We start from the raw sequence: 16276 nt of genomic DNA on the forward strand, positions 1-16276 counted from the left end.
ATTGACATTTGGCTTGTTCCTCAACTACGCTTCTGCTTTATCCCAGCCTGCAACTACTCGTTACCGACATTTGGCTACTCCTTGACTACGCTTCTGCTTGATCCCTACCTGCTATATCTGCTACTGGACCCTGGCTTACTGACCTCTTGGTGGGGCGATCCTGAGGACCATGACCTGGTGCTAATACGCAGTAAAATCCATCTCCACCATCAGGAGCTCTGGTGAACACAGGTTAGTACTTAGATTCCGCACCTCAGGTGAGCCTGTTTCATCTGCCAGGGTGACCTACCTTTTTTCCAATCCTGCTGGTTCCTGTGTGAGCTTCCTCTGCTATAGCTACTGGCCTCCGAGCCTGACTCCAGACCATGACCTCTCTCCTCTTACACCAGGGGTGGGGAACCTCCGGCCCGCGGGTCGCATGCGGCCCGCACGATCCTTCTGTGCGGCCCGCACAATCGTTGCGATCCGCCCCCCATGCCGCTGTGTCAGAAGGAGCCGATGGCTCCGTTCTGACACTGAATCTCCGAAAAGGGTGGACCCGAGGCACAGAGCAGTGCGCCTCGAGCCCGCCCATTTGTGTGACAATAGCGAATGAAAATTCTCTACTGTCTCACGGATCCTCCTCCTCCTTGGCCAATGTCAAGGAGGAGGACTCGAAGAGACCCATCGACTGAAGAGAGGAAGCCGCCGCTACAACAGGTAAGTCAAGTGCACTGGGGCTTGGCACGCTGTTCACTCTGCATTGTGGTCTCTCACTCTGCATTGATGGGGGCACACTGTGGTCACTCCGCATTGATGGGGGCACGTTGTGGTCACTCCGCATTGAAAGGGGGCACGCTGTGGTCACTCCACATTGATGGGGGCACGCTGTGGTCACTTGCCTGACCTAAATCCAATAGAACACCTCTGGGACATTATGTTTCGGTTCATCCGACGCTGCCAGGTTGCACCTCAGTCTGTTTCAGGAGCTCAGTGATGCCCTGGTCTGCATTGAAAGGGGGCACACAGTGGTCAGTCTGCATTGAAAGGGGGGCACTCAGTGGTCAGTCTGCATTGAAAGGGGGGCACGCTGTGGTCAGTCTGCATTGAAAGGGGGCACACTATACCTTGATTACTGAAGGCCCCTTTCACACTTTTGTGACCTCAAAGTCACGCAATTTTTTACAGCGTTTTTTGCCGCAAAGCAATGCCTATTACATTTATGCATACATTTTGTACGGCCCCCAAATGATGTTACAAAAATCCAAATGGCCCTTGGTAGAAAAAATGTTCCCCACCCCTGTCTTACACAGTATAATATGAGAATTGAAAGGCGAATATAGATGTTCAGAGACATTTATATTACTGACATTGTAAGTAATATAATGACCCTCATATCTTGCAGTGTGCACTCTGCCCATGGAGGCTTTTCAATAAAATCACTCAACTCTCTGTTACAGATAATAGTGAGTAATCATTTAGATTACTTAATGTGAATGTATACCATTTTTTGCAATACATGATGCATATGGATATAGATCTAATATGTCTGTAGCACCCTACAGGTAGGTGCTAGGTAAATGTATAGTGGGCTTTGTCTGCCTAACAGCAGGGCCATGATTTCTTTTGGTAGGGTGTCATGGTTTCCAGGTGTGTCTGCTGAAGGGGGAGTCTCCCCACTGGCTCTGTGAGAGGTTTCTCATAGGGCAGTGGAGGAAAACCCAATCAGGGATATATTCAGGCTTGTAACTACCACAGAAGGCAGATTCTGCCGCAAAGGATTCTGAGAGTGTGTATAAGTTTGAGGGAGAGCATGACTCATTGTCTTTGACGGGAAGCAGAGTCCCAGGAGGGAGAGAACGGCTGCCTGTCAGCGCCATTTTGCACATGTGCGATGATGGGGCACACGCGACGGCGTGAAGTCATCAGCCAGCTTCGTCGCCTACGGCGTTTCGTGTGGGATAAAAGCATCTTGCAGTGTGCACTCTGCCCATGGAGGCAAATGACACATACTTTGTCTGGGTGAATATCAAAGGGTAATTAGGCTTCTTTAACAAATGGGACCTTAAAACTATGAGGGAGATCTTAGAACTTATGACCTGTAATTATGCTTGTCTCACAGGAGGAGTACACACGTGTTGCTTCAGACCTTAGAACCCGATATAAGGAGAGAGAATCCGCCATGGGACTTTGAAAGCAGGAAAATGAGTAAAAGTCCAGAAAGTTTGAGTAAAAAAATCATAAAATAGTGATAAACATCACAATATAGTTAAGAACAATGAGTACATCCTACAATAAATAGTGCTGAAGAACATCTACTGATGGTCAGAACCTGGATCTCAAATGAAAGAGACCTGAGTAATAGGGTTCACACACACACACACACACACACACATATATATATATATATATTTACATACTAAACTAAATTGAAGCAGTTATGCATTCCAATGTTCTCATGTAAGGTAAAGGTACAGAGATGACCCTGCACGTGATAATTTTGCATTTATCATAGCTAATTACAGGGGAAACAGCTGATTGTGGGTGATATTCAGTAACGATCCAATGATAAACATGGCACAAAGTTCACTGTGCTTGATCTTATAAGGAATTGTTATGGAATACTGTAAAGCAAAAGGATCCGATATGGTTTTCTATTACTGTCCCTTTTCTCAGAACTGCAGGAGCAAAAGGAAACTTCTATTAAACAATGTAGGATATTTGGGACTTTGAGTGAGACCCCAGCAAGTAATGCCCAGCGTCTCCATCCCTGTATCAGAAAAAAAAACAAAAGTTGAAGGATTAAAAGAGGTGCATGGAAGCCAGCCAGCCCCCAGTCTGATGTACTCACCCTCCAGTCTGCCACCAACCAAGTAGGCCTGTCTCATGATATAAAGAACAGGGGTTTAGTTGACACGCATTTGCAAACGCATGTGTAAGCTGCAGGGCCACTAAACAGCACCCTGTTTACCTGCAGTCCTAACACTTCCTAATTTGAGTGTCTCCACAATGGAAGCACATGGCTGCTAATGGATGGATGGGGAACAGGTGGGAGGGAGAACATATGTTTCCAAGAAGGCAACATTCTACTTCCTATTTAAATGTTTAATCAGAATTTTTTTTTATGTTCTTTGCAGCGTTTTCTTTACTTCTTGCTCCTGACTTGGAGTTAGGAATGAATCCTTCTGGAAAGCCGTCTGTATTTTTTGGTCAATCTCGTCCCCCAGTACAAATTCTATTACACAAAGAAGAGCCAAACTAAACACCAATATAGAGGCTGGATTATCAATAAAATACTTTATGAAAAGGATCCTGAACAACCAAGCTCAAGAAAAGATGAGTTAGACTTACCGGTAACTTCCAGGACAGCCCATGAGACCTAGGGCTCCTCCTACCAGGACAGGAAACACATTAAATCCAATCAAATAAAAGGCGGTCCCCTGGTCCTCACCTTCAGTATTCTCGAAAACCGTAGGACATCCTGTAAAACATTATATATATATATATATATATATATATATATAATCAGAGGTGGGGGACTTGAGTCACATGACTTGACTTAAGTCACCAGTTTGAGGACTTGTGAGGACTTGAGACTTGCTTGACTAAAATTTAATAAAAGACTTGACTTGACTTTGACTTGGTATTCATGACTTGAGACTTGACTTTGACTTGAGACATATGGCTCCAAATGACTTTACTTTTTTAAGTTATTAAATATTTGCATTTTCTCAAGATGTATTAAAGCAAATGTAGCCCTGTTCCGAGGGGATTGGCTTAATGCATGGGTATCGTCTTCACTTCACCTCTTCACCCTGAGACTGCTCTGACCCAACTGACTTTATTTGTTCTGTCATATTGAATGATTAAGACCACAAGTATTGCAGTGGAAGAACAAGTTTACTGCTTTTAGATTTGAAATAAAACAAGAGTATACAAACAGAATCAGAGATCATGCAAAGGTTGCCAATGATGTAGATCCTGAGTTCCCAAAGAAGGATTTAAATAGAGTTCAACATTCAGGATCTGGAACACAGACCACACATAATATATATGTAAATGAATGCATATATGTGCTAGAGGATTGTGTTCAGCAACAATAAAGACACACTGAATATTTTAGTATACTTAGAGAGTGACCGCAAATTAAGAATGACTACACTTAGTGAATAATGTAGAATAAACAGTATAACAATACTAGATCAGCTATCAGAGTGCACTCTGTGTACTAATGGGGACCCCCTTTATACTGAATTGCAAGAATCTCCTGGAGAGTGAGGCCTCACTAGTCTTCACCGGCAAGGAATCCCCCAATCAATCTAAGGCTGGCCATACACTATACAATTTTCTTATTCAATTTCCTTTAGATTTACCTTAAACTATGTAGTGCAAGGGCCTGTCTGACTGCATACAAATTGAAAGTGTTTAGGTTTGACCCTATATTACAGGGTTTTGGTAAATCCAAAGGAAAGTTGAACAAGAAAATTGTATAGTGTATGGCCAGCCTTAGGAAAGTAATTGTAATCCAATAAAGGTGATGATGATGAACTGTGACCCCCAAAGTAGTCAATAATTGTAATCCACAGAGATGAATGTAAAACAGATCTTGATGCTTCTCAACAGGCTAACAGCCTAGGACTGGATAGAGGGCTTAAGGCCTAGTTCACCCACCTCGCACTATATATAACTGCAGTGCCCAGTGGTATATCTATATCTCAGAATGGCCTTCTTATACAACAGTTTGGCAGTCCTGCTCTGACTCAGTCTAGGTCTATGATTAGTGCAGATGTAGATACTGAATGTCTCTCACCCAAACCGGGAACTCCGCTGCAACCAGCCTCCGCTCTGCTCAGCGTCTCCCTCAGCCTGTCAGACGACCTTCCGCTTGGTCACACTACCGAAACTCCTCCGTGCACACACACTGCCCGCTTCAGCTCCGGTGTCCGCCACTAGGCCTCTGGCCTACTCCTCTGCGATCCGTAGCAGCTCTTCCTCTTCTTTACAGCACGCTGTCCTCGAGGCAAGAGAGCGAAAATGGATCCCGCCCCCTTTATAAAGACACTCCCAGCAGGCTCCATGCGTCACATTGCTCCCTGGTAGAAGAGTCTCTCTACATAGCAGTCTATGATCCTGGCTCCTCCCGGGAAATATATCTCCCATAATTTCATTTGACACTGTCTTTGCAGAACTTTAATAACAATCAACAGTTTGAACAACACCAGCCATGCGACCAGGCTACACAAAATGAATGTGTTTTTAAGACACTGGCTGTTTATTACTGGAAATACTTAACATGTTTTTAGTGACTGTGGTGTTGAAACATGACCGGACGAAGGATTTTGAGCTGTTTGGGCATTCAAAGTGTTTCTTTATAATGTCAAGAAAAAAGCACTAAGCAGTTTTGTTAATGTTGAAAATAAAACAAAACCTTTCCTCACCACTGACTTTTAACTGATTTAAAGGTGGAAATGGGGTAGATCAGTATTTTGATTTGATTTGTGACTTGACCAAAATAAATGACTTGACTTGACTTGCTTGACTTCTAGCAGGGACTCGACTTGACTTGCTTGCTTTTTGCCACAGTAACTTGGGACTTGCTTGAGACTTGAAGGTTAAGACTTGAGATTTACTCCCGGTAACTCCATGTCCTGGAGTTACCGGTAAGTCTAACTCATCTTTTCTCAAGTCGTCTTCCAGGACAGCCCATGAGACGATGAGCCAGAAACTTACCATTCTAGGGAGGGACTACTGCCTGGAGCACCTTTCGACCAAATGCCTGTTTCTGAGAAGAGAGGAGGTCCAGTCGATAATGTCTAACAAAGGTCGAAAAGTTAGACCAGGTAGCTGCCTTACAGATTTGTTCTGGTGAGGCACCAGCCCTTTCGGCCCAAGACTTGGACAAGGCCCTTGTTGAATGTGCGTTGATAAATGGTGGAACCACATTCTTTGCTTTATAGGCTTCTGTAATAGCCTGCTTTATCCACTTAGCTATGGTGGCTTTAGAAGCTCTATTACCCTATTTGTACTTTTTTCTGGCACACATAGGGGTATCACACTTCCTAAAGGTTTTAGTCACCTCTAGGTAAGCCAGAAGAGCTCTTCTGACATCCAAAAAACTAAAATTCTTCTCTGTCATTTTTTGGAGAACTACAAAAGGTAGGTAGTACAATATCCTGTGCTCTATGGAAGGAAGTAGCTACCCTTAGGTAAAAACCCTGGATCGGTTTTTAACACTATTCTATCCTCAAAAATCATAAGAAAAGGCTCCCTAATTGAGAGGGCCTGCAACTCACTGACTCTTCGAGCTGACGTCACTGCAATTAGGAATGCAGCTTTCAGAGTGAGCCGTTTTTCTGTTAAATCCTTCAAGGGTTCGAAAGGGACTGTTACTAAGGCTTGAAGGACCAGGGATAGGTTCCAAGTCGGACATGTTTTGACAACTACTGGCTTAGCCCAAGCGATTGCCTTGAAGAACCTAGCTATAATGGGATTTTCCCCGAAGGGAATACTGGAGAAAAATGCTAATGGCATCAGCCTGCACTTTCAAAGTACTAAGGGAGAGGCCCTTATCGATGCCCTCTTGAAAAAATTCCAGAATAGACGGTACATCTGGAGATGGTCTGTGATTTTCAGCCATCCAAGTTAAAGTTAAATTTTCTCCAAACTTTGGAATATATTGCTCTCGTGACAGGCTTTCGACAATTGATCAAGGTCTTTATTATCTTGTCTGAGAATCCTTGGGAACTTGGTATCTGCTCTTCAGATACCAAGCTGTTAGGTTCAAGGACGTGATGTGCGGATGGGATACCGGACCTTGAGTCAACAGGTCCTGTCTCAAAGGCAAGTTTATTGGAGGCTTTGAAGCTAAGGCCTGTAGGTGTAAAAACCACGGCCTTTTGGGCCAAAAGGGAGCTATTAGAATCAGATCTGTGTCCTCTTGGAGGAATTTCTGGAAGACCTCCGAGATTAGCCTGACTGGAGGGAAGGCACAGCAGAGTTTGAAAGACCAGGGGTTCACAAAGTGTCGACCCCCAGGGACTGATCCCATTGGTTCAGGGAAAAAAACCTCCTTGTTTTGCTGTTTGTTTGAGCTGCAAAAAGGTCCACTTCTGGAAAACCCCACTTGGCCGCAATTTCTTCAAAGTCCTTTGGGTTGAGGGACCAATTGTCCCCACACACCTGGTGGTGGCTGAGGTGGTCTGCTAAGACATTCTGAGTCACTAGTAGGGATACAAGTGGTAGCCTGATGGCAGAGGAAGGCCCCACGTGTGCCGGAGGGCGGAGCTTAGACAGGAACCCCCAAGGTAAGTGACACAGGCTAACCTGAGGTGCGGAATCTAAGTATCCACCGGTTTTCGCCAGAGCCTCTAGTGGTGAGGATGGACTTTGCTGCGTGTGGATACCAGGTCGCAGTCCTCAGGGTCGCCCCACCAAGGGAGAAACCGGTCAAGATCCGAAGGCAGATAAGCAGACAAGGTAGATCTGAGAGAATGGTCAAACAAGCCGGGGGTCAGGACGGGCAGCAGGTCAACAAGGTCAGGAACAAGCCAAAGGTCAAAACGGATATCAAACAGGTAACAGGAAGCAGGCTTCAGGAACACAGGAGGAGCTGCAGACAAGACAGCAAAGACACAGTGCTTCTGAGCTTACATAGTTACATAGTGAGGTTGAAAAAAGACATCAGTCCATCCAGTTCAACCTATGATGTGTGTGTGTGTTTGCTTTTAACCGTACATTGTATACCCCTGTATGTTGTGGTCTTTAAGGTGTCCATCTAATAGTTTTTTGAAACTATCAATGCTCCCTGCTGATACGACTGCTTGTGGAAGAGAATTCCACATCCTTACCGCTCTTACAGTGAAGAACCCCTTACGCACTTTAAGGTTAAACTGCCTTTCCTCAAGTTTTAGCGAGTGGCAACGTGTCTTATTGTATCTCCTTTCTCTGAATAGTTTGTTCCTTATGCTCGGGTCGCCAGTACAGCTGTTTAAATAAGGCAGCCTGTTTGCCAATTACTGCAATTAGTCTGCTCTAGGTTAACCCTTTAGATTGCAGACTTATGACAGCACATCAGTGGGCTCAGGAAGCATTCCTAACAGTCCCCTTCAGATGAATAGCTGAAATGGAGGCAAGATTCAGCTCGGCCCAAGAGAATATTTTGTGGGCTATGCACTGTAACCCCAGACTCCGTGTACCTTCCAGTTTGTTGAGGTACGCCACTGTTGCTATTTTGTCGGATCGAATCTGCAGATGACTTCCCTTTATGTTCATCTAAAAGACCTCTAAGGCTTTTTGTACTGCCATGAGTTCTTTTTGATTTGACGAGGTCTGTGCTTCCAGCGGGGACCATTCTCCCTGTGCTAATTGGCTCGGGAGATGTGCCCCCCAACCAGAAGAGCTTGCGTCTGTGGTTATTCTTTGTGATACTTGAATAACCCAGTTTAACCCCTTTGTAAGGTGAAGAGGTGATCTCCACCACCATAGGGTTCTTTTTACCCTGGTGGGAACTTTTACCTTCAGTTCCAAGGAATCTGGAAATCCATCCCAGTTTTTTAATAGGAACCATTGAAGGGGACGCTGTTGGTACCGTGCCCAAGGGGCAGCTGGAAAACAGGAGGTCATGAGGCCTATGACTCTTGTTATGTCCCTGAGTGAGACCCACTGGTTGGTTTGTAAAGAAGCCACCATCTGAAACCTCTTTAGAACTTTGAGTTTTGGGATAAAGATCTTTTGATCTAGAGAGGAGATCTCTTTTCTGAGATAGAAATCTTGCCTAACACCCTCCCAGAGAGTGACCTGTTTGTTGATCATCCATCCCAGTGACCCAAGGAACTTCTGAACTGTTTGGAGGTCCTTCTTTAGTTTCTGATCTGAATCCGCCACTACTAGGAGGTCGTCCAGGTAGGGGATGATCATAATGGACTGAGACTTAGAGCAGCTGCTTTGGCTGGATCCTTGGGTAGACTGGTAATTAATATCCTCTCTGAGGGTTGGGAATTGGATTCCAGTCTGTACCCTGTGGACACTAGGTCCAAAATAAAAGGGCTTGATGTAATTTTCTTCCACTGTGGAAGGAAGGCCCTTATTCGTCCGCCCACTGTGTGAAAGGAGTCATTGTGGTTTAGCGGGGTGCTGAGGAGGGTTAAACAGGATGCTCCCCCTACCCCTACCTTTGTGGCCGGTCCAGTGTTTCTTGGACACGGCCTGAACCTCACGTGACCCTTGCTGTTTGCCTTGCCCTGAAAAAACTTTCGGGTAAATAAGGGATTTTTTCTTTTCTGGAAATTACTTCTTTCTGTCAGCAGTACGTTCCAGAGCTCCTGTCAGCCCAGGCCCGAAGAGATGGTCACCTGTAAAGGGGAGACTACAGAGGCGCAGCTTGGAAGCACAGTCACCAGACCATGATTTGAGCCAGAGACTTCTCCTGGCTGAATTTGCCAAAGCTGAGGTTCTGGCTGTCATTCTAACCGACTCAGCGGATGAATCAGCCAAGAAACCCACTGCCTGAAACAGAATGAAACAGAAGGGGGAAAGATTTAACAATCTGATCCCTAGGCATCCCAGCTGATAGGTGGGATTGAATCTGTGAAAGCCATAATTCCAGATGTCTGGCTACACAGGTAGATGCTAAAGCTGGTTTTAGACTCCTGACCGAAGCCCCCCAAGCTCTGCGCAACATGATGTCAGTCCTTTTGTCCATTGGGTCCTTAAGTGAACCCATGTCCTCAAATGCCAGATCTGTACTCTTTGAAATTTGGGCAAGAGGGGCATCTAGTTTTGGAATTTTATTCCATGGTTGTTCTTTGCTGTCATCAAAGGGAAACCCCTTTTTTAACCGCTTTACCCCCGCTCACATTGCTGCTACTGCGGCAATGTGGCTCGTTATCGTCCAGCGACGTAGACCTACGTCGCTGGACTCCGCCCCTTCTGGGCGAGGCTCGCTCCCGCTGTTTTCAGTCGGGCCAGGGAAGGAGCGGCGGTGATCACCGCCGCTCTTCCCCGATCGTCGGGGAATCGAGTGTGGAGATCCGCCCGCTTGTGGAAACAAAGCGGGCGGATCTCATAAGTGACAGATTGCAGGGTTCAGCATAGCTGAACCTGCGATCTGTCCCTGTGTCACTCAGTCACCTCCCCCCACACATATCAGTAAGCACCAGGCATACATTAACCCCTCCTTCTCCAATAAAATTAATCCCTCCTCTGCCAGTGTCATTTTTACAGTAACAGTGCATATTTATAGCACTGATTACTGTAGTAATGTCACTGGTATCCCCAAAAGTGTCAAAAATGTCAGTCAAGGGTCCGATCTGTCAGCGGCAATGTCGCAGTCCCGCAAAAAAAAAAATCGCAGATCGCCGCCATTACTCGTTAAAAAAAAAAAAAAACACCAAAAATGACAAATCTTTCCCTTAGTTAGTAAACGCAATAAATTTTGCGCAAACCAATCAAAATACGCTTATTGCAATTTTTTTTACCAAAAATATGTAGCAGAAAACAAATTGGCCAAAAATGATAAAAAATTTTGATTTTTTTCCTTTTTTTGGGGGGGGGGGGGGGGGGGAATTTCATATAAAAAATGTGAAAAATATTGTTATTTTTTCAAAATTTTCGCTCTTTTTTTGTTTATAGCGCAAAAAGTAAAAATCGCACAGGTGATCAAATACCACCAAACAAAAGCTCTGTTTGTGGGAAAAAAAGGACGTAAATTTCATTTGGGTATGGCGTTGCATGACTGCGCAATTGTCAGTTAAATTTGCACAGTGCAGAATCGCAAAAAGTGGCCTGGACGTAAGACAGCAAAATCCTCCGGTGGTAAAGTGGTTAAGTTATTGGAAAAAAATGGTTTCTTTTCAGGATTTTCCCATTCCAGCTTGATTCTATCTAGCAAGGAGCTGTGTACAGGGAAAACTCTAGCACTTTTCTTATGGGTTGCATACATAAGATCATGCTTAGATAATTGCACCTTCTTCAATTTCCAGTGTAACATACACTGCTTTAAGCAATTCATCCACATCTTCAAGGGACCATTTAAATCTGGAACCTTCACAGGATTCTCTCTCCCTAAGTTCCTCCCCTGATCCAGACTCCACCAATGAGGAATGAGGTGACTCCAATTCTTCCCTTGTGTCATCACCATACACCCTCTGTGTTGGTTTAGACAGAGATGTAGGGACCGGAGATTGTACAGGGACCTGTATTGGAGATTGTAATCTATCCATGAGGGTCTTAACCACTTGCCGACCGCCGCACGACTATCTACGTCGGCGGTCAGCCCCTCACAGGCAAACTAACGTAGGGCTACGTTGCTTGCTTGTGAGGGTCTAGGGAGCGAGCGCGCGCCCCCCGGGGCGCGCTCCCGCTCCCGCGTGGTCACGGACCCCCCCGCGCGTGTGACCAGCGGACCTGATGTCCGCCGGTCACTCGGCGATCGGCGGGGGAGAGGGAGAATGTCAGGCAGCTTGTGTAAACAAACTGCCTGTCATTCTCCTCGCTGCAAAGACACTGATAAAACGGATCTGGTATGTAGATCCGTTGATCAGTGTCCTTACAGCTAGAGCCACAGCCAATCACAGTAGAAACCACGCCCCTAGGGACACACACAGCCCCTCCCTTCCAAATAAAGTTAACCCCTTCACTACCAGTGTATTTTTACAGTAACAGTGCATATGTATAGCACTGATTACTGTAGAAATGTCACTGGTAACCCCAAAAAGTGTCAAAAATGTCAGTCAAGGGTCCGATCTGTCCGCCGCAATGTCGCAGTACCGCAAAAAAAATCGCAGATCGCCGCCATTACGCGTTAAAAAAAAAAACAACAAAAATGACAAAAATCTTTCCCTTTGTTAGTAAACGCGATAACTTTTGCGCAAACCAATCAAAATACGCTTTTTGCGATTTTTTTTACCAAACATAGGTAGCATAAAATAAATTGGCCGAAAATTTTTAAAAATTTTGATTTTTACATTTTTTTTTGGGGGAATTTCATATAAAAAAATGTGAAAAATATTGCTATTTTTGCAAAATTGACGCTCTTTTTTTGTTTATAGCGCGTGATCAAAAAATCGCACAGGTGATCAAATACCACCAAAAGAAAGCTCTGTTTGTGGGGAAAAAAAGGACGTCAAATTCGTTTAGGTACAGCGTCGCACGACCGCGCAATTGTGCGTTAAATTCACGCAGTGCCGAATCGCAAAATACCCCCTGGTCGGAATGGGGGTAAAATCTTCCGGGGCTTAAGTGGTTAAATGAGCTAAAAGTTGAAGTAAGCTCATCCCTGACTGAAGTCATTCTCTTGGTGGATACAGTAGGGTCATCTTTAACAAGATTATCAATGTGCGGCACACCGTTTTGCTCCATGTGGAACTTAGCTTAATCACGCAAACTGCACATTTCTTTTTGGGGGGGGGGGCTGCACCGGGACCTTGTCCTGAGCCTTGGTCTATAACAAAAAGCATAATTAGTTATGACTCCCAAATTCACACATCGTGTACAGGGTAGAGAAATTGTGCCCCCTTCTACTGACCCAAATTTAGCTAAAAGGGAAGGGAAAGGAAAAAGACCACCAGCAGGTATTTGCAGAAAGGGAAGATTCCCATCGCTTACCTGGGAGGTGCCAGAGCCTGCTTCTCCCGCCTAGGCGGATCCTGCTGTGGAATCCATATTGCTCTGTTTGGTGGTCCACAGCCTGTACTGGGTCTTCACCTCACACCAGCCGCCCAGAAATCTCCTGTTCACGCCATGGAAATCGGAACCACTGTTTCCGGCACCCGCGGATGTGCGTCACTGCGCCGGAAGTGACCCATGTCACTTCCCAGGGCCAGGGTGGAAGGCAGGAGTTCCACCCTCTCCGCTCGTGGTGCCAAATTCAAAAACTGCAGGCTGCTCTCCCTGGTGAATCGGCGGCGTCACGGGTACACAGCTCCGCGCTGCTCCAAGGACGCTGCCAGGAACAGAAGAGGACTCCCCCTGCGATCCACTGACGACATCCACTGTCCTGTCTTCCCCAGACCACGAGATACAGGAGACAATGCGGTCACCCCTATGCCAGTAAGTAGGGGTACCGCACTTGGGCAGGAGAAGATGCATCTTTTACCCCAGTCTTCAAGGACAGTCCATGAGGCCAGGAGTAGTTCCAGGAACATGTTACCCCCTGTCCGGAGGAAACACTAATACTGAAGGTGGGGACCGCCTTTTATTTGATTGGATTTAATGTGTTTCCTGTCCTGGTAGGAGGAGCCCTAGGTCTCGTGGGCTGTCCTGGAAGACGACTTCAGCAAAACAGTTATCTAGGTGCATTTAATCCTAGCTACCACTCACCAATGGGGTGTTATTGTAGACATCCTACCAAAGCACAAAAAAGAAAAAAAAAACCCTTGTATAAAGGAGACTAGGGCATCCAGACAAGGTCCATTCCAACTCAAGCATCCAAGGGGATTCACACACAGTGGCGTTTGGTTCGCGCCAGAACTCTCGAACATCGCCAAAAGTTTGGACCCGAACCGCAAACCCCTTTGAAGTCTATAAAACCTGAATTTGAAAAAAGGCCCCTATTTTGAAGGCTTATATGCAAGGTATTGGCCATAAAAAGGATATGGGGGTTCGGGTACTGCCCTGGGGGACATGTAACCAATGCAAAGGAAGTTTAAAAAATATCTTTTTAAAGGAGCAGTGATTTTAATGATGACTAAAGTGAAACCATAAAAATGAAAAAAATCCTTTAAATATAGTTCCTCTAAATTGGCTCATTTGTACTGTGTATAAAACCTGCTGCAGCAAAACTGACATTTATAAAGAAAAAAAAATGACATTTAAATTGCCAGCAATAGAAAAAAAAATGGTGGGGGGGGGGGTCCCCTCCAATCCATACCAGGCACTTAGGGTCTGCTGTGGATTTTAAAAGGAACCCCATGCCGAAAATAAAAACAAATGGCGCATGGTCCCCCCCAAAATCTATACCAGACCCTTATCTGAACATGCAGCCCGGCAGGCCAGGAAAGGGGAGGGGGGGGCAATCAAGCATCTCCCTCTTGAACCATACCAGGCCACATGCCCTCAACGTGGGGGGGTGTTTTGGGGCACCCCAAAGCACCTTGTTCCTATGTTGATGGGGACAAGGGCCTCTTTCCCACAACCTGGGCTGTGGTTATAGGGGTCTGCAGGCAAGGGGTTTATCGGAATCTGGAAGCCCCCTTTAACAAGGGGCCCCCAGATCCTGTCCCCCCCATGTGACATAGTACCTTGATCCTTTCGCCAAAAAAGTGTCAAAAAGAAATAAAAACACACAGTTTTTTTGACAATTCCTTTATTAAAAAATAAAAAAAACAATGCCCCTCGATGTAGATCCACCGTCAATCATAACGCCGTGACCACTGCTGGATGGCGTCTGTAGGGTAGTGGATGGTGTCACTAGTTGTTGTTATTTTATTCACAATTTTTATTTTTTACAATTTTATTTTTTATTTTCTTTACATTTTTTTTTTTTTTTTATCAGCCCTGTTGTGGGGCTTTGGTGAAATATCAGGGGTCTAAACATACCCCTGATATCTCTCTTTTGAGACAATGAAAGGAGATTGAGGTCCTACCCCCTCCTCCCTGCTTCTGGGCCCTACATATACAGATAACATACTGTATAGTGCACATACAATGTGATATAAACATCATAATTGAGAATTATTTTTGGTGGGTTTTTTTTTTTTTTTTTTTTTGGTGATGGGTCATGGGAATTGCAAGACATGCACAGGTAAAGTTAAAAAACAAAAAACAACAAAAAAAAAAAAGCTTTTCATACTATTTTGGATCAGATTTCTTAATAAGAGAAAAATGACCTTTTGCTTCCCTTTTTTGCTTTTTGACTATTCAGCTTTCTTTACTAGGGATGATCGAACTTTTGAAAAGTTTGGTTCGACCAGAACACCCGAGTTTCCCGAAAGTTTGGTTCGGATTCCAGAACCCCATTGAAATCAATGGGACCCGAACTTCTGGAATCAAAACACACCATTTTGAAGCCCTAAAACCCAATAAATGCCCCTAAGAAGTCCCTAGGGTTCTGGGTCATGCCCCAGGGACTATTAATCACACAAAAAAAGTTCCTAAAAATTGTCGTTTTTGATAGAGAGCCAATTATTGAAAAAATTATTGAAAAAAAAATGAGATTTCTTTGGATTTAGTGTCTGGGGGGTCTAAAAAGTGTACCTGTGAAGTTTCAGCTCTGTAGCATGTCCAGAACCAGAAAAAAAAGATACATTTTCTTAGAATTTCAGTAGTGCAGGGATGGTGTTACCCTCCTTTCACCCATATATATATATATATATATATATATATATATATATATATATATGTTTGTGTGTATATACCCCTATACACAAGTTCAGATGTCATGCCTGCCTCCAAAGACACCCAAAAAACGCCCAATAAACGCCTGAAACAAAAATGCCCAGGTGTGAAAGGAGCGAAAGGAACTTCACAGGTACACTTTCTAGACCCCCCCCCCCCCCCCCGACACTAAATCCAAAGAAATCTCTTTTTTTTTTTTTCAATAATTTTTTCAATAATTGGCTCTCTATCAAAAACGACAATTTTTAAGAACTTTTTTTTGTGTGATTAATAGTCCCTGGGGCATGACCCAGAACCCTAGGCGCTTTTTAGGGGCATTTATTGGGTTTTAGGGCTTCAAAATGGTGTTTTTTGATTCCATATATATCTACATTACGGCCACCCTGCCACGAAGAGTTCGGTCACCCTGGCATAGCAGAGTTAGTTCACCCTAAACTACATTACGGTCACCCTGACATGGAAGAGTTCGGTCACCCTGGCATAGCAGAGTCAGTTCACTCTAAACTACACTACGGTCACCCTGACATCAAAACTTTCCCTACAAAAACTAGATTATTGAATCTAACTATAGTGGTATATGGTACCCTAACTACACTGCATATCCCTTTCCTCACACTAATAATTGCTAAATGACACTGGAGCAGCAGGAGTAACAGAAATGCTTCCACTCTATTGCACAGCCTCTTTATTACAGTGCTAGAGATTTGGCAGGGCTATGTTATATACTGGGGGGCGTATGGGGAGCGTATTCACTCTTGATTGGCCTCTGGACTCCCTAGTCACTCCAATCTGCTTTTACTGATGTTTCTGGGCCAATCACGGGCTTTTAAAGCCCAGTTCCTGTCCCATTGCATTTTAAGCGGTTCTGGTGGCCGAATTCCGAACTTTTACCGCAAGAAGTTCGGAATTCGGCCGAATTTAGAACAGCCAATGTTCGGGTCGAACCGATGGTCGACCCGAACCG

The sequence above is a fragment of the Pelophylax lessonae genome (genome assembly GCF_965119305.1).
Source record: "Pelophylax lessonae genome assembly, chromosome: 1".
Classification (NCBI taxonomy): domain Eukaryota; kingdom Metazoa; phylum Chordata; class Amphibia; order Anura; family Ranidae; genus Pelophylax; species Pelophylax lessonae.